General features: G+C 45.0%; 1 long non-coding RNA gene across 2 annotated transcripts; it reads right to left on the reverse strand.

The window, feature by feature from the left end:
• Positions 1–1,845: 1,845 nt before the first annotated feature.
• LOC121470945 (uncharacterized) lies at positions 1,846–26,767 on the reverse strand. 2 transcript variants are annotated; one of them, XR_012051560.1, is made up of 3 exons: positions 26,634–26,767; positions 4,859–4,966; positions 1,846–4,767 (listed from the first exon to the last, which is right to left on the reverse strand). It is a non-coding gene; the product is annotated as an uncharacterized lncRNA (long non-coding RNA). The 2 variants fall into 2 exon arrangements; XR_005982281.2 differs by lacking the exon at positions 26,634–26,767 and having other exon boundaries at positions 4,859–8,713.
• Positions 26,768–26,966: the final 199 nt, after the last annotated feature.

Raw genomic sequence — 26,966 nt, forward strand, 5'->3', positions numbered from 1 at the left:
TTTTTTTTTTTTTTTTTTTTTTTGGATAAAATAATCTGGAAGAAGTAGAGCAAAATGGGAGAAGAAATGATTCTACAGACACTGTTAATTATGTATCCATCATATAAAATAGCAATAATAGCATAATGATTTTTCATTAAATAGAGCACAGGAATATTTGCAATCTCATACTGTCAAGTAAAAAGTGGCTTTAAAAAAACTCCACTTATTCTATTTCAATAATGCTGACTAATTTCGGAGCAATTAACACCAAATTTAGATGCCTACTAAGTAAGAATTTGACAATTTGATGATTTCTGCTTTGCTCTATACACATTAAGCCCAAAATCAGTCCCTTTAATTTCACAGGTTTAAAAGTTAGGCACCTGCTCTAAATTAGGCACTTGGACCAGCAATAAAGTTCAGGGACAGCCACCTTGGACTTGGGCTTTGCCACCAGCCTGCTCTGTTTTCCAGCCCCTGTAGGGCTGCAGAATAATTGCATCACCATATTTTAAATGAATATGATTGAAAGAGGTGCCACCCTGTTCTCCCTGCAGGGAGCATCTGTTGAGCATTGATCTTCATTTCAGGTGGTTCGGGGTGGAAATGAACTGACTCCAAGAAATTGCCACTATTTCATCTGGAATGCAAACTCCTGGTGCCTGGTAAAGTGTTCAGAGAGCAAATCCAGAGAGCAGCATGCTGGAACATTTCCTTTGGCCTGCTTTTCCTGTTTCTGTGGAATACAACAATTTTTGATGGTGCTCTCAGTTATAAAAACTGGCTGATGGACTGGGTAACTCCAAGGCACTTCAGCTTTTTTCCTCTGTGAGTTTATCCCACGTGTCTGTCAAGGAATGCCATGCTCCATGTCATGGGAAAATCCCTTTGCAGGCACTGAGGGTTTTCTCATTCAAACAAAACCCAGCAGTGTGTTGGATTCCAGCAAAGCACACCCTTCCTGCAAAGCACAGAACAAGGTTTGGTCCTTGCAGAGGTCCAGCATTAGAAAGGGAAATGATTGCTGGTGGAAAACACAGACCATTTGATATGAAGAGCGTGAGAAGAAGGAAAGAAGCTGCTGCTGCTGCTACTGCTGCAGCTTTAAATTAAAATGCTGCATCAGCCAGTCCCTGAGGACTTGATAGAAATCTAATTAGTCAGACAATCTGGCACCAAATGTCCTAATTTCCCCAATCCATGTGGGATTTGTGTATTCTCTTACTCACTGCAGTTCTAAATTTCAACCTGAGCCTTTCTAACCCCTCTCTTTTTCCAGCGCAGACATGGGACTCCAGAGAAGGTGATCCCTATCAAAACCTAATTGTTTTTCATAAACCTTTAATTAATTAGACTCAGGCTCATGAAAGAAACTTAAAATATTAACAGTTTGTTTAGAGACAAGTGCTGGATGAGGATTGCTGCAGCCTGGTATTTCAGTGAGAAACCCAAATGTAATTAATGTGGGTGGGCACAGGCTCCGTGTGGGGTCCCAAACTGGGCAGTCCTCCCCAAAACACCCCGGGAGCAGCACAAGGAGCGTGGGCTGGGCCATGGCCAGGAGGATGGAGGCAAAGTGGATCTGCAGCCAAGGGTTAAGGGCAGGAGAGCCCTGGAGTGGTGGATTTTAAGAAAAGCTCTGGAAAGGCACCGGAGTCCCCCTGGGGTGGCTGTAGAGGGCACAGTGAAGCCAGCAGCCTCGGGAGGAGATTAACCCTGTCCTAGGGGACCACGAGCTCCTGGAGCAAGGTGCTGAGTGCCTCTGAATCCCCCTGGCACCCTTGGAGAGTGAGGATCTTGGCTCACACAGGATTAAACCATTCGGGAGTAACAGATCTGATTTTTTTTTTTTTTTCTCTCTAGAGCGTCTATGACCTGTCATGTCAAAGCTTTTTATTAAAGTCTCTTAATCCCCAGATTATCACCACAATAGTTTCACAGGCCCATTCCACATAAGGCAGGCCCCATTGTGGAGATGCACATTGGAGGAGTTTTAATCTGCAAATTATTGACATGCAAGACCATGAGGGGCTGCTTTGCTGTGTTGCCCGTTGCGTCAAGGGGAATTGAATATTTATAAAGACGACTTCAAATGGGCCATGCACTGTATTCCTCCCACATATGTGCAATCCCCATGTGGCAGAGGGGCCCTGCTGAAAGAGAAAAAACCTGCCGTGATGGCACACAGGTGGAAGCTGTGCAGGCTGCATGGAGAGAGGCTGAGCAGGGCCAGGGGGAAGGGGCTGGTCCCCTCCTCCAAACACCCCATTTCCACAGAACATGCATGATTTGATTTTTAAGGGAGCAGTAATGAAAGTGGAAAGGCAGAGTTGATAATGGAATCTCCATTTCTTTCTTGAGTACCAGGGGAGGACAGCAAACAGATAAAGTCCCTGACAGGGATCTTTTGCTGACACAAAATATGCCATGTGGAGAGAAGGCTTATGCTGTATACTAAACTAATTAGCAGTTACCTTCTAGATTAAAGAACAACTCGAGCATCTGTTTCCCTGAAGCATTTTTAAAAAAAGACATGGCCCTCTTTCAAATAGCCTGACAGATTTTAAAATGTCACCTCTTGGGTCTGGGGGCTCCCAGAGGAGCTGCTGGGGAGCCCAGGAGGGACCATCCCCTCTGTGAGGTGTTCCCAGGCTGTCAGGGAGCTGCAGGGCAAAGCAGCAGGTCCCTCTCTTTTCCCTGGAGGCGTTTGTACAAAGCTTGCTGCATCTCACTGTGAGAGGCACCACACAAAGCATTAACGTGGAAATTCTGTGTAAACAGGAACCAATTGGGAGCATTGTGAGCCTGAGCAGGGTGGGCTCAGGAAAAAGGGGAGCAGAGCTCCTGGCACTGAGCTGAACTGTCAGAGTCCAGCACATCCCTCAGGCTGCCCTGGCTCTTGAGACCCTGGCAGGGGTCTTGGAGACCTTGGCAAGAACTCAAAAACAGCTGTGGCTTCAGTTTTAGCCCATGGAAGAAATTGCCAGCTTTGTATGAGGAATTACACACCACAAGGGTTTGAGTAGTGTGATATTTTAATTAACATAGGGTGGAAAAGTAGAAATTTGGATTTTTTTAGAATATAATTCAGGGGGTCAGGATGGAGGAATTTGGGGTGTGTCCTGGCCTTCTTCTCCTTCTTTTTGTCCTCCATGTCTTGGTGTGATGGTGACACTTTTCTATTGGTTTAAGGTAGAGATTCATAGTCTAACATAGATTATAGGAATTGGAAAAGAAATTGTAAACACAGTACACGTAGTTTTGAGTATATAAGGCGGGAGCCACCCAAGGCTGGCAGCAGATTGCCATGGCTTCCTTTCTGGACAGACCTTGGCAGGTCAGAGAAAGAATGTTGTAGCTAAGGGAAAATAAACAACCTTGAAAATGCAATTGGGTGCATTCCTGACTCCTTCTCTGGCTGCACGGACTGGGAAAAGGACTTTCACACTGCTGGGGTCCTGACAAGCTGACCCTGACACTGAACCTCACCAGCTGCATCAGGGAGGCAGGTTTGTAGATATAGATATAGATATAGATATAGATATAGATATAGATATAGATATAGATATATAGATAGCCATATCTACATAGCTGCGTTCTGCAGGGGGAGCAGCTCCTTCAGGTGTCCCACAGGGCCAGATCCTGTCTGAAGGTCCTCCTGAGAGCCCAGCTCCAGGTCAGGCTGCAGAATCCGTCAGGGCAGCTCAGCCTCAGCCCCCAGCAGCAGTCTGGCAGCTTCTCAGTCAGCAGGTGGGGCTGAGGATAGCCCAGGACAGGGCCTGGCTCTCCGTGTGTTATCTCCTGATGCTCACCAGGCGAGGATGTCACTGGTCACAGATCTGGCTCAGGATCTGCAGACTGGACTCAGCCCTGGCTCTGCCACAGCCTTCCCTTACAGCCTCGGAGCAGCTGCTTAGGTTTCCTCCATACCTGTTTCCCATCTGTTAGAAAATGGCTGTGTATATTAAAGGGATCCTGGGAAGATAAGTAAACTGTGAGGCCATTATTAGCTATTACACTGATAGGGCCCAAATGTTCCTATTTTCTGTAACAGCTCAAGAACTTAAGCAAGCACTAAAAGGCTCTGGGAAAATAAAGCTTTGCTTTTCTGGGGTGCTCTCTCAAAGGAAGGTGGTGTGTCTCCCTCCAGAACCAGCTCTCCATGCATTTTGTGAAATTGCAATGCCCTTATTTTCTCTAAGAGCCTTCGTTCCAGCCTGTGAAATGGCCTTTGGCTTGTGGAAACCTTCCAACATGCTCAGTATTACCTGCAGTGCCTGTATTAATCATAATGTGCAGGTGCCAGAGCCTCCAAAGGGAAGGACAAGGGAGAGCCTGGGTAATTGATTGCTACACAGCCCCAGCAGGAGCTGTTGCATTAGTCCAAAAATTACTTTGCTTTCTGGTTCCCAAAGTTCTTGGGAGTACAAAACAGGAGAGAAGGTTGTCTGTGAATCATCTGTCATCTCTTTTGGCTACAGCCTTTTCATGACTTGTGGAAAAAAAAAATTATAAATAAAGTGTGGGGTGGGGGAAGTGACTAATTGAGTGCAATAATTAAACACAGATTCCAAAAAAGCTGAGCATGTTTCTTCAGCCATCAGCACCCTGAGTGAGGGGTGGGAATGCCTCCCAGAATGTGGAGCAGCAGTGTCAGGAGCAGCAGCAGCTGGCAGGGTGCAACAGAAGGTTTTCATGGGATGCAGCCAATGCAAAATGCTGGGGTTGGACATGCTCAGGCCTGGGCAGTGGAGCTGGTGCAGAGAATTGTCTCCTCTTGTTGCCCTGTTTGAAGGAAGCCAAAATAAAGGAGGGTTTAGTGCTGCAAGGAAGTGAAAGGTGAGGAGTAACCCCAGCAGGAAAATCTTGTACTCACCTGGGCCACCAAATTTGCAGACAAGGCTACCAGCTTCTCCCAGACATGTGAATACACTAAGTTAAACTGGTACCCAGCTTGGAACACTTCCAATCCAGCCAATAGTATCTGCAGGATGAAATACCAGCATCAGTATTTCCCATGCTCCAAGCAGAACCATTTGTCTCCAGTTGTTCCCTCTCTGGTTCCATTAATAAAGGCGGCCGAAGACACACTGAGCACATTCCCTTTCAGAACTCTCCCCAAAGTTGGTGACATTTGGAATCACAGGAGGCAGCTGCACTGTGAGATAAAGTTAAATGATGTATTCAGACACGGCACCGTTCGGAAGGCTGCATCTTTCACGGGAGCCTGGCGCTGAAACCCGTGTTGTGTTCTTTAAATGCAGAATTACCCTTCCTCCTGGTTCACACATATTGATGAATACACTGGGAAGATGGCTGGATTTCTACAGAGTACCATGCTTCCTTCTCCTGACACATGGATTCCCCTGCCAACACCACAGACCTAATTAGTGCTCCCTTATTTCTGTTCTCCAGCAAGGAAGCATGTGGCACCTTTCCACAAGCCTAGAAATGCTCTCTCGACACAGACATGCACCATATTGCAATGGCTGGGATAGAAACTGGGTGGAACTGGCACTTCCACTGAGCTTTAATGTCATGGCAGCCAAAACAAGAGGGGCCAGCACCCCAAACACAGCCTGGCACAGCGAGGCAAGGGATGCAGTTCTGAGTTTCCCATCCCTTACCCACCATGTCCCCATCCCCTAAGAGCCACACACTCTGCTTCTGGATCAGTTGTTGAAACTGGATTTGTGTATTGTCCAGAAAAAAAAATCCAGGATCGAGGTTTGGTCATAAATGCAGATGTGATTTGTGCAGTTTAATATAATACAGCAATTGCAAGAGCTGGGAGGAGGAAATGGTAGGGACAGGATGAACCCTGGAGACATAGCTCTGGGAAAGGAGAAATTGGAAACCCCTTAAATGAAACAGAAAGAGGGCAGGCCCATATCTGCCTTCAGTTCTCCAAACAGAAAAAGGCACATCCCCTCCCAAACCTGGCCAGCCCTGCAGGTCAGAAATATTGTGTGAATATGCACTCGAGGTTATTGTTCTTCCCGTGCTGGGGAGAGTTATTTGAAGTCTCCTGCTGGTGTTAAATTAAATTACCCATATAAATAGCACTGGAGGTGACAGACAATAAATCCCACTGCTTTGCAAGTGGGCTGCTGCAAAGGTAGAGCTATTGTAACATGCCCTAAAAGGCTCCTATTAAAGTTCCATCTCATCAGACTTCACCTGGTGTAAGTTACTTTACAGCCCTCCCCTGCATTGATATCCAGCTCCTGCTGTACAAGAGCCAAGCCAACCAAACGTCTGAGGAGTGAGGAGCAAAGTGCCTTAATTAGTCTTCCAGTGTTATTTTTGGGTTTCCACTAAATTTGCTAAAAATCTATTTGGGTGTTCCTACACTTAAATTTCTAATTTTTATTATTTTAAAATAGTGCTTCTTATATATATATATATGGCCTGCTCAACAATTATTTTTTTTTTTAAAAGTAAGCTCCCCTTAAATATCCATCTTACTTTGCAAGGTTGCTCCCTACTGCTCCTTTTCAAGATTAAAACAAGAAGTTAAAACAAGGGAGAGAATGAATTTTCCCCAGGGAAGCTAACAAAATTCATATCCCAGCAAGCAGCATCTCAGGGAGCAGCGATGCCAGACATGTACAGGTGATGTAAAATGCTTGAAATTAGGAATTTTTGCAGTGTTCAAAAACAACAACAGCAAAAGGCTTGGCTGTTTTGTGCTTAACAGGGGTATGGGTGTCATTACTGGATTGGTACCCACCAGATAAGAGCATAGATAGGATGAGAGGAAAATCAGAGGCTTATTTTATTAAAAACCAGAATCTCTCTAAGCCAAATTAACCCCTGATGTACACCCAGTAAATCTGATGGTGCTACTGGGCAACCAGAGATAACCTGGCTCTATTTCTTTGTTTTCCACTTATTTTAGAGGAGACAGCCTATTTTTATGCTGCTGGCCAAGAGAGAGAGTGTGAGGACTGATAGTCAATTCAAGGCTGCAAAGTGCTGCATTGCTGTGAAGTGTTTAATTTAGATCCTTTTTGTGTTTCTGGGGACGTTGACTGAGCTGTCTACAAGAAAAAGGTGAGGTGCAGCTCAGAAATTGCAGCGATATAAAAAATTAGGGGGCATTAAAAAAAAAAAAAGGACAAGAAAATGAAACAACAACAAAAACCTATCAAGGAGTGTGAAATTCACCTGGGTCCCTCCTAGGGGGTTTGCACATTTGTGTGATTAGAGTCATATTTATAGGATAATCTTGTCACTTCTCCTCACACTCTGTGGGGCTGTAAAACACATCACTGCTGCTCTCGGGTTTGGGAGAAGCTGCTGGAAACAGGTGGATTTGTGCACCAGGAGCAAAGCCTGTGGTCCAGGAGGACCCTACCCACCTAAAGGGTCCTGAATAATGTACAAAAGCAGGATTTCCTCCTGGTAACCTGTCAGAAACACAGGCTGGCATTAAACCTAACAAACAAGCAAAGAAAGGCTCCATTAAAACCTCACAATCTCAATAAAAGGACCTTGTTCAGTTGTCGACTTAAAAATCTCCATGATCTCCAGAAGATTTATAAAATACTGTAATTATAATTGCTGCATCCAGTGACATCCCAAGCACTTTGTGTGCTGCCCAAGGAACATGAGGAACATGAATAAACAGGAGAGTGAGAGGAGGAACAGAGGGAGTGGAAAAAGTGATAAAGAGGCAAAACAAAAGAGAAGAAGATCCAAGCTTGTGCTGCCAATCCTTCTGTTCATCTAAACTGATATTTGATTTCTGAGCATACCATAACACAGCATTGATAGATTTATTTCTCTTGTAGGGCTGTCCAGTTTCATACATTTCAAGTTGCCAGTGCTGCACTGTGAAACCCCACCCAGCCCATTTTCCCCAGAAGGAGCTCCTCAGGCAGAAATGAGGATATTTCTTTTTCTGGTTGTCACAGGGATGTGTTGGGCACCTAATATATACACATTTAAAAAAAAAAAAAAAAAAAAAAAAAGGCATGCAGAAAGCAGCCAGAGCCCTGAACCAAAGATAAAAGCCTAAACAAGTGCACTGAAGTGTGAGGTTAAACGGAGAGGGAAAAGCCATTAGGGACAGTAGAGCTTTGGAAAAGTGTAGAAATAATTCTTAAGGAGAGAGGGGTGGTGAAGTATGTCTTAAAGACAGCAGTCATAAAAACATGGAGAGCTATTGTTGGAGCTCAAGACAATACAAATTACTTCCCCCAGTCAAAACTGACTCTGGCAGAGATCTCTGGTCTGAAGTAGGATAGTATTGCTGACTGTAAACTCCTTTCAAGGCCTGGCTGCCTGAACACAAACAGAAGCAACGTTGTCACTACAAAGATAATAAAACAGCAATCGTTTTGTTGGCTTGTCACATATTACAGCTAATTATTTAATTACTCCAATTTAAAATTTTACTAGATTTAGCACCAAAGCATAAAAATCTAGTGATTGCAGTGTCAGAAAGGAATAATATAATTAACGTATTTAGTAGTAACATATTAAACTGTTGATTGCACTGCATTAATCAGCAGAGATGATATGATCCATGGGAGCTGGATGGAGCACAGGCCTGGGTGGGACTGGGCTGTCTTCCTCCCCATCCCTTCCTTTGCACATCCATGGGGTGGGAGGTGTGGATGAGAGGATGAGGATACAGGCAGGGCCATTCCTGCTGCCAGGGTCTGTGCAGCCCACTGTGGGAACTCAAAATGTCCCTCAGACATTTTTGGATGTTCCGGGCCCAGGGCAGAAGCATTTGAGACCCTGGCAGGCAGCTGGAAACAGCTGTGATTTTGGGTTTGAACCATGGAGTGATTTACCAGCCTTGCAGAAAGAACAAGATTTCACAAAAGTTTAGATATTACAGTAGAAGTAGTCACAAAGTAAAGGGAAGAATTTTTGAGTGCTGTACAGGGGGGTTTTGGTTTTGTACAGGGGGGTCAGAAGGTTTAAGATGGAGGGATCTGGGCCTGCCCTGTCCTCCCTCTTTCTCCTTCCTTACCTCCATGTTCTTGGTGATATTGGCACTCACAGATTAGTTTAGAGTAGAAAAGATCCATTTAATATAGGTAATAGGCATTGGGGAAAAACTGTACCCATGTAACACGTAATGTACCATATAAAAGACAGCAGCAGCCCTGGGCAGAGGGGGAGAGAAGAAGCAGTCAGGAGTCAGAGAGGATGTCAGGGTGTGTGTGTGCCTCTGCCTGAGCTGCTGAGCAAACCACAGCAGCCCCAGAAGAAAATCTTTTAGATAACTTGCAATAAACAACCATGAGACCAGACAACAGAAGACTGCTGAGCCTTTCTTTGACAGCACGGGTTGGAGGAGAGATTTTTTCACCACATGGAGCCACCCCCAACTTAGGGTGAGCTCCAGCAGCAAACTGGAGGTGAGCTGGTGCCATTGGCACAGAGGCACACGCTGAGCACCCTGCCCCATCCCCACAGCCAGGCCCAAGGCACAGGGGACACGTTTGGGGACACAGCAGACTGTGAAGGCTCTTGCTGGAGGTCCCCTGAAGCTGCTCAGTTTTGCCAGAGCTGAGCCCTCAGAGCTCAGCTTCACCCTGAGACACATGGCCCAGACTGAAGCACTTCAATGAGCCAAGGTCAAATTCCCAGGGTTCTCCGTGATACCTTGTGAGGGCTGACCTAGAACAGATGGAGCTAAATTAGGGATTTATTCAAAGGCCTCCATGGATCCACCTTGGGCAGCACAAGAGCCCAGCCAGGGCTGCACCCAAGATGAACCAAAACGGTCCCAAAATGCACAACCGCTCACAGGATCTCTCACTTTTATAAGTTCTGGTCCATTTGCACATTGGAGTTCATTGTGCAATTCCAGCTTTAGCCCAGGCAGTCCCATTCTGCTTGTTTTTCTCTCTCCAGACCATGTTGTTTGTGCTCTTGGGCCTGAGGTTTGGATCATTTGTCCTTGTTGCCCAGCTGGAGCAGGAATTGTTTTGTCTCCCTGCTTGGTGAAGAGAGCTCACCATCCCCTAATATGAAGCTCAGAACTACACACTAAAGCAGTACAGAATCTGAAAAACATAAAATCTAAAACCTGAGGCATCATTCACAACACACCAAATTCAGAAGCAGATGGGGGGGGTCCTCTTGAGGCAAAAAATTTGTTTCTTTAGTCACCTCCAGAATTGGTCACCCAGCCATTAGAAGTACAGAAATTGTTTCTGCCTGACATAGCCTAATAACATTTATTTTTCCCTTCATGGCTCCAGAGCCATGCAGCCAACAGAGGGAGCAGGAATTCCCGAGCAGCACAACGTGCCTGGGCTCTGCCATCCCCTCGGCTCTTTGACTGCTGACTGTGCTGGCACACAAACCAGGAGGCAGCGAAAGGTGCCAGCCTTGGAGGAATAATGTGCTCTGAACTCCCTTCTCCTGCAACAGGACATGGAACAGCTCAGCTCCTCAGAGCACCCTACTCCAAACAGGAGCAGTGATCTGAAAATAGGAAAATTAAAAAGACACAAGTAAAGGCAAGGCCAGTCTGGAAGGAAGGATGTGAAACAGCAAGAGAGGATAAGGGATTACATTTTTGAGATTAGCTCTCTTCTACAAAATACTTCCCTGCTCAAAAAGGGGAAAGATAGTAGGTGAAAGATGAAATATACAGACAAAACCAGACACACCTGTCTAATAATTACCAAATGCACCAGTTCATTTCTTCAGGTTAAATTCTGTCTGAAAAGAAGCGCCCTGTGTTCCCCTTTCCCTCTCAGCAAGCACAGGGGTCTGCTTGCCTTTCTTGGGAGACAAGTCACGTTCTCCAGCATCACAGAAATCCATGCCCACAGCAGAAATCCTCCCTGCAGCCATCCGGGTTCCAGACCCACATCTCTCCACATGCACTTTGCTCTCCAGCCACCCCTGGCACAGATAAATAAGTGTTTTCCTGTGATGGAGCTGTTTCATTATCCCAGCTGAATATGACATTATCCTATAGCTTCATCTAAAACCTATAGATTTGTGTTTATATTCACATCACAGCCAGGTTTGAACTTCCCAGTCTGCTGCTTCTTAGGGACAGGGTGTGTTGCTGAACAAAGTTTGCAGGGTTTCACAACAGCAAGTGGAAGGTGCACGTGTGAAGCAGAAGGGCACATCAGGCTGATACAAACTGCTAAATTCCAGACTGCCCCAGCTGCCTGTGACTTCTCATCCACTCATAAATGAGGCATTGTTGCAAGACGAGCACAAACTGTATTTTTCAAATTAAAAGAAATAATTTACTTAGGGTTTTTTTTCCCTCCCCAAATAACAGAATTCGAATATATTATTTGAAAAATTACATTTTCTTTTTCCACCTCACTGCGTCCAATGATTGTGGTGTGATTATTAAACACTTCATAAATAATAATGTGACATTTTTAGATTGTGTGTCTGATTAAGCAGCCATTCTTCTCTCCCTGACTGCAGCCCTGGACAGATGAGATTGCTGCAGACGCCGCAATCTTTGTGGCTCCTTCCCTGGGGATCAGGGATCAGAAGTCACACCATAACCCAATTAAATCCAAGAGGATATGAGCTGATCACTTCGGGCCAGCTCCAAAACTCACAGCTATCCATGGGGCATCCTGGCACAATGAGCAGCAGCCCTGACCCATGAGCACAGCTCGATGCATTTTCCATGGGGGATATTTTACATAGTGAGTCGTTTTCTCTGCAGTGGGCAATAATTTTACTCAATTAGGATTTGGTACTAAGAAGCCTGCTCTAAGAGCGGGCAGTTCCAGATGAAGACAGAACTAAATCCAGGGAACTGAAATATAAGAGAAGACAGGTGTTATCTACAAGCAAATAAGTGAACTTGAGAGATAAATACTCTCTCAGTGAGGCATGAGAGTCATTTGAAGATCAATGCCTTTTCTCTTCGAAAAGTTTATTGCCCCTTTTAAATGGTAAAAAAAAAAAAAAAAAAAGTTAGATTATATATTAAATAAAAATCCAGAATCCAGTGGCATTTATCCCCTGGTTATTCCAGTGCCTAGGATGCAGCTGTGCCTCTCAGAGGTGCCACGCAGAGCAGTGCAGTGGTCAGTGAAAGGAACCATCTCCTCACCCACGTTCTCCCTTGCCCAGTATGGCATTTGAGTGAGTTAATCCCAGTCAGAAAATCCCAAATGCTTTCTCTTTTTTCCTGAGCACAATCACCATTTCAGAAAAATGACCAAAGAAAGCATCTCCTCTCCATAAACCCTCCCAACCATCTGTCTGGATATTACTGACCTTTCATATTATGCAGGCGGGAGGTGGAAAGGATGGGATAAGGAGTGTGGTGGGGGGTGGGAGGTGTGGAAAAATGTCTTTGCTGTAACAATGACTTATTGCATTTGGATAATCTCTCTTCTTGTCCCGCTGCTAACATGGTAATCTCTCTCCACCTCCTGCATGTCAATAATGCAATAACCTGCTCCCCGCCTGCATCAATAACACAACAGCCGCTCTCCGCTTTCAGCGGCACTGATGAATTCTAGAATTGCAACAGCTCAGATGGTCCATGCGAGCTCATCCCTGCCTCCAACCCTCATTACATTTTAATTTCACTTTAAAGACAGTTGCTATCAGCATTGTTTGGCTACAGCTTCTGTAAAATAAGCTCAGGCTGTGTGTGAACTCGGGAGGCTCCTTGGCTCAGCACAGGTGTCGGGATATTTTCTATCAATGTGGTTTCTTTGTATATTCTCCATTGAAAAATTAAGGCAAGATTTGCCAAAGACTTAACCGGCCAACAGCTCAGTGTATTCTCTGAAGAAGCTGCCCTAAACTCAGCACTTCTGAAAATCTGTTACTTATGCTCAGTGTGGCAGGTCAGATGCTCAGCTCACTGTCCCCACTGCAACCTTCAAATCTGTGCCAGTTACACTGACACCAGTCCACCAGTTATTGATTAAGCAGTGTTGGTTTAAAGCATAAACACACACAAGAGCTCTCCCCAGACATGTTAAGTAAATCGTGGTTTATAAAAATCTGATCTGATAACAACAGCTAAAAAACAGTTAAAGCCAACGTGACAGGATGGAAAAACTATCTGAAAGCATAATCAAGTATGCTTAATATCACAGAGCATATGGCAAAAAGATCTTGTAAGAGAATCCTCGATACTACAGTGGGCCTCACACACTGATTAATATCATCTCCTCTGTACAGTCTAGCATGGATAGATTCAAGCAGGAGCTGATAATTTTCAGAAATGCCGCTCCTCATAATGATAGAAGATGAGATTTTGTGAGTTATGTTGAGAATTATTGGCAAAGGTTAGGTGATTTCCCACTGGTGCTAGAGGGAAAACATTGCTTGCAAATTACCAGCATTTGTCAGTACTAATATCACATCCCCCAGCCACCTCAACTGTCAACATTAATAGGTGCCTTTACAGCAAAAAGGGGTGACAATAGTCAGGCTTGATCAGACCTTGAAATGAGAAGAGGAGCATGATATGGAGGATAAAGACATGGAAATGTGTTTGCAGTGGCTCCTGCCTTAGCTCCCAACATCCCACCTGTCGCTGTGTGGGTGGCACTGCTCACCACGCTCTGCCAATTATCACATTTGCTTCCCTGCTCGCTCCCTTCCCATCTCTCCCTCATTTGCTGGGCAGATTTCACTGCGCCTCTTCCATCCTCTCTCTTTCCAGTGACTGCTCTGCTTTCACCTAGCTGTCATTAGCCCAGCGTTTCTGTTCCCAAGAAGTAAATGCAAGATGCTTTTCCAAGAAAAAGAATGCAAGATGTGAGGCTTTCTGAAAGGTTTCCTGGGTAATGGCATGCTTTGATTATTCTCACCAGTCCCCTGTAGAGCCCCTGGGCACAGAGCACCCTGGATCCCATGGCAAGGAGCCCACAGCTCCCCAGGAGGGAGGTGAAAGACGGGGGTCCTTATCAGGCTTCTGTTACCTGCCCTTCCTCCCACCTGGGCACAGCAGCAACTCTGCCTATCCCTTGCATCTTACCCCTTATTATCTTACCCCTATTTAGGATCTTACCCCTATTTAGGATCTTACCCCTATTCAAACCTTGAAAGCTTACAGGATTCCTGGGATGGGAAGGTTTGGGTGGCTGGGGAACAGCCTGACACACAGCTGGATTTACCTGGTCTGTGAGTGCAGAGCTCTTCTGATAAAACCAATACAGGCAGAGGTCTACGCTCCTGGCAGGGTACTAATCATCACTGGTGCTCAGCAATTAATTAGTGTTGTGCTGAAGAGTTGCTAAGGTATTTTCCCTCCCTGTTTTCCTGCTGTACATGCCATGGGAAAGGACCTGACAGCACTTGGAATTCAGCTCTGGTGACCTGTCTTTGTTTCAGGCAGGCAAAATACACTGTGACTTCAGTCCCTACATCTTCATCTTGCAGGCTGCTCAGCCCATGCAGCTGGGGACAGGGACCAGCTTTGTCCCTAAATTAACACACAGGCTGATGTGCAGTTTGGTGGCCCAATCAAGGAGAGCACATAAAATGCAGACATCTGCTCTGCTGAGCCTTTCAGCACCAGAGGTAGCATTAATTTAGCTCAGCTACAACCAGAGATAAAAATCATTTCCATTCGACTCCTCCTTCTGTCAAACTGAATAAAATATAGTTCACTTGCTCACCTCGCCTGGCCCCACGGTGATTAGCATTAGCAAACACAATCAGCCCGTGGCCACATCACCACTCTGCATTAATGCAGAACTGGGGGAGGGCCTTGGCTGCTATCAGCACAGCAGAGAGCCTCACCTTTTAATATGGTCATTCCTCACATGGCTGCCAGTGATAAAAGAAGCTGTCAAAACAGACAGACAGCCCAGCCCAGGCAGAGATGGGAGAATTCTGGTGGCTTTTCAGGAAAAGAGAAAGAAAAGCACTCAGTAAACACTGCACAAATCCTCAAGAGTTACCAGCCATGGAGTAACAAGGTGCTCCTTGTCACCTAGAATCATAGAATTGCAGACTAATTACTGAAAGGAATCTTAAAGCTCACCTTGTTCCAACCCCTGCCATGGGCAGGGACACCTTCCCCTATCCAGGGTGCTCCAAGTCCTGTCCAACCTGGCCTTGGACACTTCCACAACTTCTCTGGACAACCTGTTCCAGCCTCTGCTCAGACAAGTCTGATTCTTCCAAAATCCTGCACCTGAAGGGCCAAACCACCATCAACAACAAAACAGCTTTTGTCTGAGGAAGGTTTGGTTCTTGAACTGTAAAAACCCCAGATGTCATCCCTGAGCAGTGAAAATATTAAAAGTGCCAGGTTTAATGCTAAATATCTCATAGTAACCCTGCCTGTGATCCCTGCAGCACACATCACTCACACAAGCACACATCCAGATAATCTGAGAATTAATAGTTGAGCCTTTTACAGCTTCATTCACCCTCTCTAAAAGGGGTGAGGGGACACAAGGTTGGTTGCCCTTGGGACTGGACTGTCAGTGCTTCTGCAGCAGTTTGGTTTAAAAAACCTGCACACAGAACCTCAACCCACATTTAGAAGGCTTTTTTTTCCTTAAAACTACTTTTATGATCCAAAGACTTGTTGTTTTAAGATAGTTGAATTCATTATTCTTCTCAGATAACATTAAATGCTCAAATTCTTTTTTTTTTTCTTTTCATTTCTTTCCCTACACCCTCCTCTTTGGCAAATAGGACTCTCAAGTCCCTTCTGATCATTAATAACATGGGCTTTCATGCCCTCCTGGAACAAGTGAAATTTCTTTGACGTCTTAACTTTGCACAAATTGATTTTAATGAGGGGAATATCACCTTGCCTTGAGCTAACTCTCTTCCTTTGCTCTTCCAAGGCTTTTGTAGTCATTTCCTTACAACTTAGAGAACATTAAAGTTCAGCAGAGTGTTTGAACACTGCGTACCATTTCCCCAGAACTTTGTTTATTCGCTTCAGACTGTCACTGGAGGGACACACTTTCAAAGATGTGATGTAAACCAGGCAAATGAAGAACATTTTCTGCGAGCCTCCATTGTCCTGACACGGTCTCTGTGTCATCTTGGGGAGTTGCATGCAAAGCCACTTCCCACGGGGTGACACCCAGGGTGATGCTGATGATCTAATAAGGCTCTGATGTCATGGCAAGCCAGACAATTCCCATGCTGTCATTTCCAGAAAGGTTCCTAGCCCAGAGGGACACCAGGGGATGGACTTTTCTCAGCACAGTTTGTCCTCTGGAGCGGAGCAAAGTGTCCCTGTGAAATGTGGCACAGCACTGAGGTCCTGGGCAGGCGCTCACTGAACCCATGAGTGGGATTCAGCTGTGCCCCTGCAAACTCTTCCCTTTGCTGATAATTTTCTGTAATTAAGCCAGGTGTAAGACTCTTTCACTCTGTCAGAAGTAGAGACCTTCTGCTGCCCATATGCCAGAAAGATAAATGAAGGGCAAAACTCATGTGAAGAAGGCAAACTTTTTGCTTCTTGATTAAAGAACAGTAAAGACCTGTCTACAGACGTGTCTGCTGCTGCCCAGATGTTACGATAAACGAGCAGGATCTACAGTGAGACAGACACAAGAGAAGACAAGAACAGGCAAGAAATAGCTGGTGACCTCAGGCTCTGTGTTTCCAGCTGCCCTACAGAGGTAGGATTGGGGTTTTACCAGCATCAGGCCCTACCCCTGGCACAGGTCACTGCTGCTAGGGCTGGCTCTGTCCCCAGATTTACACCTTGGGTAAGGGCAGAGCAGCTGAAGGAGCTGGAAGCAGCCACACCCTTCTCAGCAGTGCCCACTGGGAGGTCAAGAAGCAGCAGGCACAAAAAGCGTAGGAAATTCTGTTTAAATGCATGGAAAAACATCTTCCTGTGAGGGTGAAGAACAGGAACCAGTTGCTCAGAGGGGTTGCAGAGGTTCAAAATGGGTGTGGACATGGTCCTGAGGAGGCCCAAGTGGGGCTGGACTAGACAATTCCAGAGACCTCTGGCACCTCAGCTGCTCTGTGAATCTGCTACAGAGGAAGGAGCCTGAATTTTGAGCTCTTCGAGCTGTCAAAACTGAAATTATTCCAATTTCTTAAAACACTAGAGAAAGGGGGGAGTTCTCATCTTAAAGACAATTTATTTCTGCAGATTTGCCAGACAGAGGAGACGAATATCTGCTGTTGTTTATCTCACTGCACTTCAACAAGTGCAACGACAAAAATTTAAATGAGCTCAAACCTTTCATGGACTCTACTGTAAATTGTTAGCTGGTGTGGGTTTTTTAAATTATAAATATATAAATAAGAGCAAGAATCTAGAGTTTAGTGCAATAGAAACAGAAAGCTGATTCAGCAGAACAAGGCGTAGTCATAAAAGATTTATTACGCTTTATCAGCAATATCCACAGTCTTTCTGTGATTAGAGTTGCATTGTGTGTAATTATCTTATAGAAATTCTGCTCTTTGATGTGCTTTATCCTCCATGCTGAAATACACTTCAATTCTAGTGGGTTTTCATGCTTGACTGGAATTTACATTAATTCCTTTGGGTCTGCAGGGCCAGCCTGGTCTGTCACTAGCAAACTCTTCATAAATATTCATATTTTTATATCTATATGTGTGTGTGTGTGTGTGTGTGTATACATACATACATATATATATCTATTATATGTAATTTTGTAAAGTGACAGCCCTCAAAACTCTGTTTCCCAAAAAAATACTGGAAAAAAAAGAGTCCTGCTTTCCCAGGAGTGATCCTTGATTAGTATTTCATAGTCCAGCCTTCCCTGCCTTTTACCACAAATTAGAGAGTGATTGAAATGTTTACAGCAATTTGCAAGCAGAGGTTGCACTCTGCTTTTAATTTAAAATGTCCAAGTAAATTGAGGAAATAATTTCATCTCAGTTCATTAGGCTTGATTTTTCTCAATCAGAAAAATGTCTTTTTTTTTTTTTTTTTTTTTTTTTTTTGCTATTTAAAGTTCCCTGATTTCTTCCTTACCCCCTATGCCCATCAATGGCTGCTATCAGCCAGGAAAACTACAGGTGTTTGCAGGCCAACCTGTGTAAAATGCAAATGCTTCCAACTACCTTGGCTGTGCACCTGATTGTGCTTTTGTGGAGTTCAGCATGAGGGAAGTAATCACCTTCAATGGAAGCAGAATCAATTTTCTGAATAATCACTTCCTCCTTGGGAGATGCTCAGGACCATGAAGGAAGGGATAAAGACTGGAGAGCAACGTGTGACAGAGGTTTAAAGAGTTTGAAGTGGGAGGGAGAGATTTATAACCAAAATTCATTTTGTTCCCATGTTTGATAACTAAATGGAGGTTACTCCGATTAACTATGTCCAAATAATGCTCAGAATTGTAGATCCATGCAGCAGATACAGCTGCAGTGAATGTAGGAGTTATAATTCTGTCTGGTTTACAGGAATCTCACCTCTGTCACCTCTCTCCAGGTGCTGTTCTGTGGATATGATTTGGTTTTCAATTCGGTAGAAGAGGTAGAAAAATGCACGGAACTGATGAGCAGAATCCATTATCACAAACTGCAGGGACAGGCCAGAGTGGGTCTGGGCACCTCCCAGACCCAGAGAAGTCACAAGAACCCAGGAGCAGAAACCAAACTGTGTCATCAGAGTCACCAAAGGCCACCCTTGTTTCTGCAGGACCAGAGCTGCATCCCCTGTAACTTGGCCAGGCTTCCTGCCCTGCTGTGGGATTTTCCATATCCACTGTAATTCCAGCACCTTCCAGGGCTGCAGCTGAGGAGAACATTCCAGAGTCAAACCTCAACAGCAGGAGCATTTCCCCAGCCCTTTCCTCTCAACTGCAGGGAGTACTTCATCATCTGCCCATGGATTTCTGAGGTGTACATTGAATTAGATTGGATTGCAGGTCAGTTCAAGGAGGGAACAACGTCCTCCATTAGCAGCTCAACCTGATCCTCACCTCCTTCCAGCCTCCTCCTGGGTTCATTACGTTCTTCTTTCCAGCTCTTCCTATGCCAGGTTTACTGAATGACACAAAATCATCAACAGGCAGCTCAAATCATCAGCAGCCATTGGTTGTTGTCAGTAGTGCTGTTCACCACGTCTTGACCCGTTTGTGTGGGAAGGAATTACACATCCCATTCCCTAACCGTGCATCCATGCTGCTTGCCAAGGGATGAGGGATGGAAAATCCAGGTTCCCCAGTGCTCTTTGCTTTTTTCAGTCTGCATGGCAGCGGGCTGGAGAAGGCTGGAGATCACCGTGCAGGCAGGTCTGGGAGAGCAGAGAGCCGCGTGGGAGAAAGAGGAGAGGGAGCGACGAGATCCGTGCATCGGAGCAAGAATTGAAACAACTTAAGAGCTGCATGCCTGTTAGCTCCTCACAGCCAAATAATCTGCCCCTGAAAGGGAAGAATATCAGAGCGACTGCAAAGGAACACAGATTGGTTTAATAATATCAGAAACTCTTTAGAAGGCAGCTGCGTAGCTTAGAGCAGGTGGGTGCGACTCGCCAGGGAGGCCTGTCTCTAGGTAGGGACTTTGTTAAAGAGAAGAAAGGGGGGGAGGGAGAGATATAAATTCTGTTGTCAAGTAACATCACGCTTTAATTTCATGCCACATTATGACAATCTGGTCTGTGAGGCACTCCCAGTGTGTGGCTGCAGAGCTGCTGTATTACAGCTGATAGGCCCGGGAGACCTGCAGCCCTCAGCTAATTGTAAACCCGATTAAACAGCAGTGTGAAGAAGTTTGATTAATTCAATCTATCTCCGTGCATCAAGGCCAAGAACCAGACGTGGCATGAGCCCCAAATCTTTGGAGTATCAAGGTCTTTGTTCTTTATGCTTAAAATATTTTAAATGAAGCATAAGGAAATAATGAAATTATAACATTATGAAATGATGAAACATCAGTGACAACTCTACTTTTCTTCCTAGAAAATCTCCAACGTTTCTGCCTTTAAAAAATAATGCCAAAAAAGCATTTCAATTAGCATCTTTATGTGCTTGCCCAGATAAATTACCATACTAATAAACTTCTGATAGACTTTCAGGGGCTGCTTAACCAAGGCCTTCTGATCCTGCTGAATTCATGGTCTCTTGGACAGGTTGGATTTGGACCTGATGAATTTTAGTTGTTTCAGTAGCAGAGAAACTGGGGACTGCTCTCTTCTAAGTGCATGTGAACAGGGAAAGAGGGTGTAAAAGGGACTGTTCCTGCCATCCCAGCTAGCCTGGCTGGCCTTTGGGACACCACAGCACCCACTGCACTCTGCACAGAGCAATAATTTCAACTCAATTATCGTACACGATTCCTAAATGCTCATGACACTGCCTTCCACCTCCCAAAATTCTGTGAGAGTGGCAAACAGCACTTCCAGCTTCTGAAGTCGTCTGTTTGAGGAGCAGTTCTGACCAAGAAAAGTGTGAATGTTCGTAAGGAACATTTTGACTTTACCTGTTTCTATTTGGAGACAACTACAGATGCACATACTGGAAGTATTTGGGTCTTTTTCCCCACTGAGCAGGGTCTTTACTGGGTTAAAAGGAATTGAGGGATTTTTCCATGAGAAATAAGATCTCACAAGATCTCATATATAAGATAAATATAAATAAAATATCATATAAATAAGATCTCAAGCTATTCTTAGTTGTCTCTTTTAGTTTCTCACTAAAGAAAGCAATACAGGAAGTGGTTTAAGAGAGATGAGGCTCATTTCTTTGTCTCAATAAGGGATCTGCACATGTGTGTGTAACTCTCCCTCCCCTCAGTCACAGCCCACTGCATGTGCACTCACCTGGTGCCTCCTGCATCCCATATTAATGGGATGACTTGCAATGGCACCAGGAACAGAGCCACACAAAGAGTAATATCAGATTATTTCTGTTATTCATCGATATCACGGTTGGACAGAAACCTCTTAAATCTGCCTAAAGTGGCTTCCTATGGATGCTAGTGCTACCACCAAAAAATAATATATTGTGCATACAGGTACAGCTTCCCTGCTACCCACAGGCTGTTCTTTGTGTGTGATTATAAAATACCTGCATGACCCTCCTACACTGAATATCATTTGATGGCAGAAGCTGAGCAGCTGTACTACTCAGGAGCCTGAAATGTTTCAGAAGCCTTCTCCCTCCTCTTTCTTTTCTCCCCCACCAGCAAACGTGGAGGACTTCCCAGGCCCCACCACACTCCTGGAATGCATTCTCTCAAAAAGCCCACTGAACCTCAAATTATTATTCCATGGTGAGAAAAGCAGTGAACAGTAGAAAATGACAGTTTACCCAAATGGAGGTGAAAATGCACTTTCTCCTGTACTTAAAAGAAATAACAGCTTTCAGCAAAGATCTAAATCCTAGCAACAAGCACTACATAGATGCAAAAAGGTCATCTTTTTGTTAGAGAAAGGTTACTTTGCTGAACACATACTTTAAAAAAATAATCTACCAAAGGAAGTTAAGCTTGGTAACATTTCTGTTGTATTTGCACATGGGGAGAACAGATTTGTGCACTCACTTTCAGGGCAGGAAAGTGAAGGACGGTTGATTATAATGAACAATTTTCTTCTTTGAGAAGTACAAGGAAGAGACTCTGAGATATGTTTCAAATGGCTACTTCAAAAGAAAATTTGGTTTCTGCTGAGCAAAGCACTGGTTGTCAGCTTGTGAATTCACCTGGAGGGCAATAAAGAGGGACTTTACCTACGCTGCGAGAAATGGCCAGAATGATGAGTGCTCCTACACCCCTGGTGCTCTCATGCAACTTTTTCCTTGTCCCCTCTCCTCCTTGGCTGAAAAAATATTTGGGGTAAAATTTTGGTTCCAGCAAAGGACGCAGCAAACCCCACTTTGCCTCCAAGAGAGAGAGGAGACCCCAAAGTTTGGGAGATGGGAGGCTCTAAGCCAAGAACCTCCTGTTTGAACAGACAAACAGGCAAGGGGTGTGGAGAGAGAGAAACAAAAGCACAGAGGGCTGATCTGTGCAAATCCTTATTAAGCAGGAGAGTACATAAGAATATGTTTAATTTTACTCCTAGTCAATAAAGTAAGAGGCTCTGCAAGCCAGATTGGATGAACTGCTGTTCAGAAAGAATCATCACAAGAAACAGGGAGGAATAAGATGATGAAGCCAAATGCTGAGGGGAGAAAGGAGAGGAATGCATAGCAGAAAGTCTGTCACAAATGCCCAGAAAACCTTGGTCCTGCAAAGGACATCAAGGATACAGCAAGTTAGGGGCTGCATGAAACAAGGGCTCCAAAACACTTGAGGCCAATTCAGAAGGATGCTGGTGGGGAAAAAAAAATCTCCACAGTGTTTATTACCCTGGTCTAGACCCATTAATTCTTATGTGATTGAGTACAACACCCTCTTCCCTGGACCAAGCTCCACCTCCAAGATAACAAGTGTTCAGGAATTACCACATCTAAACAGACATACAAAACCTGGGCTTTTTTCTAGGTCTCTTCTTGTCTTTGGGTGAAACTCTGCCCTGTTGATGTCAGTTGGAAACTGCTGTTGACTTTACTTGGGGCAGGGATTATATTGTCTTCTGGGGAAATACAAACAGTTACCTTCAGAGCCATTAACACAAGGAGGAGAGAAATCTCTGGTCAATAATAAGCTAAGCCTAGGAAAATAAAAATACAGTTCTCTGTCACCTTGGAAAGATCAACATCATTTGTCATGTGGTGTTTATTCAGCAGAACAACAACTGCATTTGTGCTTTTGAAGGGAAATGAAAGGGGAAAGTAGCAGGAGGGGGAATGGGGGAGATCTGAGCACAGGAATGTACTGCCACTCCAGCCTGCTATCATTAAACCACATCAGAACTTCATAATCATGGTGTTTAATTAAACAACAGAGGCATGGGTTTATGCATTAATAATGAGGCCTAGCACTTTAGCATGTCAGGCTAAATACAGTTTTAAATTAATAATGTAGCACCACAGCATTAGTGAGAAAATGAAATCTTATTAACAACTTAATAAAGTCCCTTATTTGCTAAAGTTCCAGCTCTGAGGGAACAGTATTATAGCAAAGCATTTGCATCCCTTAAGGGGGCAGATGGGAGGAGGTGCTGCTTTCTCACACCCTCCGTAATTCCATTATATATAGCTCCCATAGTCACTAAATATTGCCTGGTGTCTGCCAAATGATGCCTTATGGTGCTTCTAAACCTGGGTGTGACATGCTGGGTAGTCTGCAGACACTCTTTTTAGACACCCAGGAAGGACATTGCCTCCCTTTTCTCTGGAGAGCCTGCAGGGGATGGATGGAGCACTGCCCACCAGATCAGTGCTGTGCTGTCTTTTGTGGATGTCCTCTCAGGGCCAGGACTGCAAACACTGCTCAGTTCAAGACAAGGCACTGAAGCACAGAGAGCAGCTGAGAGCACGAGGAATGGCAGAAAGCAATGATTTCCCCTGGCTTCCAGGGTTTGGAGCCATCAGCTGATCCCTCACAACAGCCTCTGTAAGCATTCTTGAGCTGCTCAGTTTAGGGTGTTTTATTTTCAGGACAGACTGAGGGTGTGCATGGTGATGTACTCCAGCTCTGCTGATAGGAGCTGCTATTGAAGCTACAGAAGCTGCAGCAATTTATAACCAGGGTTTCACGAGCTTTTAGCTTCTTGATTCTCACTGATTCACAGACCTGGGCCACCTCAGGCACACAGGGAATTGGTAAAAGACTAAAGACTGGGGCCCCATCTGCTCAGCCCTACAGCAGAATCTGAAGCCCAAGGCCAGGTTTCCACTTGTTGATGTGTTTGACACAGATTTACCTACCAAATTCCCTTAAATCCAGAGAAACAGCTCAGTATCTCTGTCATCCAAGTGCTGGGTCTCCCTCCACAGGCTTAAAGTTCCATCTGAGCTGGCTTTGCTGAGGAAACAAAGAACAGGCTGCAGGGCCATAATGAAATGAGTGATGTGGGGACAAGATCCAAAGTCAATGAGCTGACTTGAAATAGCTGAGCATCAAAACCATGAAGAACTGACAGCAGCAAAGCCACAACCAGCCACAGCCACGGCCACAAAATTCAAGAGAGATCATTAAAAAAGATTAATAGAGACAGGAGCACACAAGGTATATCCAGCTATGAGTCTGTCAAAGAAGGGTCTCCTTGGGTTATAAAACACTGATCAAACCACTTGTGCAGCTTGAAAACTATTGAATTAGGATGGAAATCAGCCAGCAACATCACTGACTGTTGACGACAGGATTGGAGAAAAGCAGTGGGTCAAATCCTATCTTCGGTTGTGCCCATGACACGATAGAGCTATTTCCTGTTCCTTCCCCTTCTGTCTGCATTCCTAACTTTGCTCTGAATTTGTTGGACAATAAGTAACCTTTTACAGTGCTGGAAGAACACATGAATAATTTGGGTAAGACCCCAACAATTCCCCTTCTCATGGTTACAGCTCCCTTGAAAAGGAACGGTCTTCCATATTCCATGCTTCCAAACTTAATTTGCATTTTCCATTATCCCATATCTTGCTACAGAAAAAAAAAAATACTGATCTTTCAAGAAACTGGACATGGGATTCTCATTGTGCCCTTTTTTTGTCTCAGTTGGTGTGTAGTTTGATGGAATGAGGAGGAAGCTGGGGCAGAATGATCAGTGGAGCAGATTTGCTTGTGTGCACTGGGAGCCCTGACCTGCATGCAGAACCTGCCTGTCCATTCACCTCCTCCTGCAGACACCCAGGGAATGTGGGTTCCACTTGGAATCCACAGAGTTCATGGCCGAGTAGCAGCTTGTGCACTCTTAGTGCAAATGAAACGTCTAGGACATAAAAATCACCTTGGTGTGCCTTGTCTTCCATCTCCTCTGTTAAATTATAAATAGAAGCCTAATGGAACTGAGCATGACTGCAGGATGCAGTGCAAGTGAAGGCAGAGCAGACCTGTGTGTTCCCCCTTACTTCATCATCAGTGAGTAAATGGGTCACTGGTAAATGAGATCTAAGTAAATCTCCATCCCTTTTTTATTCTGTCTTTACCCTCAAGGGGAAATGCAATGAGATATGGCTCAAAATCACACACCCCTGCTACAAAACACTAAATAGAAACATTATAAATTATCTCATCAAACCACCTTATGTTTCTACTCCGAGCTCAAGAAAACTTCAGCAAATAAAGTTTTTCATTCTAGAAATCCTTCATTTGGTTTTTAATTGTGCAGCGGGATGTCTTGGGATCTGGTCTTTTTCTCCCCCCTTTTTTTTAAATTTTCTATTTATTAATATTTAATCTCTGCACAGCGCAGAAGAAAATCATTTCTGCAATAACATCAGAATGGGAGGGTTAGAAATCAATAGCCAAGCTCTCACAAGACACATTCAATCCCTTCTTAATCCATTTTCAACTGCTCCCTTGCCTTGTTAGAACAGCCAAGTTTTCCCTCACTCATTAGGCTGGGATATTCACATTGCAGGAGGGAACTGAAAGCTCCCAGAGAAACACAAACCTCTGGAAAAGCAGGAAAGAGAACAAAGCATTTTTGTTTGGGGCAGAAGCCTGGATATCATGCTGTACCCAAAACCCTGCTTTGAAAACCTTCTGATTGACAGCCTGTCCCCATTTCCGTGAATCATGGCACATCCTGCATCCACTGGCAGCCCCCACCCACTGGAACATCTTTCCCTTTTAGATTTCCTTCGGGGCCATCTGTCACACCCAGCTCTCCCCAGCACCTCAAGCATCACCTCCTCTTCTCATGGGTCAGTTCTGCAGAGGTGTGAGAGCCAAACAAGCACTGTCAGTGGGAGAAGCAAGAAAGTCAGTGAGCAGAGGAATCCCCTTCACCTTCCTCAGTGCCTCGAAGGTTTCAGGATACAACAACATGGGCTTATTCGGTGGGCTTGAGCACAGACAGCAAAACCCATGGCTGCCAGTCTGACCATGCACCACCTTGACCAAGCCACACCATGACTACACAGAGCTTTCATCTCTGAACAGCCAGCCCACCCCTTCCTTCTGCACCCTGCTGCTTCCATCAACACTTTCTTGGGAAACCAAACACCTTCCCATGGGTATCCTGCAGCCTCCAGCTTCCCCCAGCACTCGGTTTTATTTCATTGAAGAAGGGCAACACCTTTGCTTGCACTGCAAGGGGCTAGCTGGGGTCCCTGTCACTGCCTTCTCTTCAGTAGTTGCATGTTCTGGGAGGAAGTTTGCATAAGAAAATGCAAGCTTTCCCTGAAAACACCTGCTTGCTCCTCTCTGTGCAGGGCTCAGTAGCTGTACATCCTTTCCCTCAGCAGAAGCAATAATGAGGGCTGTTCAGTTTTTAGAGGGTATAACCAGAGCTAAGGATGGTTCATGCACTTCTGGCTGCCATAAAGAACTTTGTCCTCATGCTGGTGGTCTCAGGAGACCGGGCAGGAGGAACAGGAGAAGGAGCCCGGGACGGGAGCAGCAAGAGCTGCTTTAAACATCCCGTATCCTTCTGCTAGACCGAAGCGGAGCCAGCTGGGGAAGAGAGGATGATGTGCCCTTGTTCTCCTCAGGGCAGGGGCTCCTGTGACCTGCCCGGCAGCACACCCGAGGCTGGCTGGGGGTGCCTGCTCCTCCTGCCGAGCCCTGCGAGCCCTCCCTGCGGCACCGGCTGCCTCCCAGCCCGGCTCATGCAAGAAGAGACTTTGCCAGCAGAGGGAACTGCAGACCGGATCATCGCTCCTTCCCCGCTGAAATACTCGTCAAAACCCGGAGCCACGCTGTCTCTCCTCTCCTACCTGGAAAAGAGATGTTTCAGACTCCTCTGCCGCTGCTCTTAACTTGCTGCTGGTTGGTTTGGTTTGCTGAGAGCTTTCTGTCTAAGGGGACAGCTAAAGAAATCCATTCAAGCAACAAGCCAATTGAAAACTCTCTGTTTACTCTATTTAAAAAAAAAAAAATATATAATACTAATCCTGCAAATCCCTATAGCTATCTTCTTGCTGCCATCTAGTGAAGGGGGAAAAGTATGACTTGAGTGACATAAGCAGAGCAAAACCTATCCCAGAGGCTTGTACTTGTTAAACAAACTCTAACTTTCAATAAACTGTTTCAAAACTACCTTTAAAGTT

Source organism: Taeniopygia guttata, chromosome 20 (assembly GCF_048771995.1).
Source record: "Taeniopygia guttata chromosome 20, bTaeGut7.mat, whole genome shotgun sequence".
NCBI classification, from domain to species: domain Eukaryota; kingdom Metazoa; phylum Chordata; class Aves; order Passeriformes; family Estrildidae; genus Taeniopygia; species Taeniopygia guttata.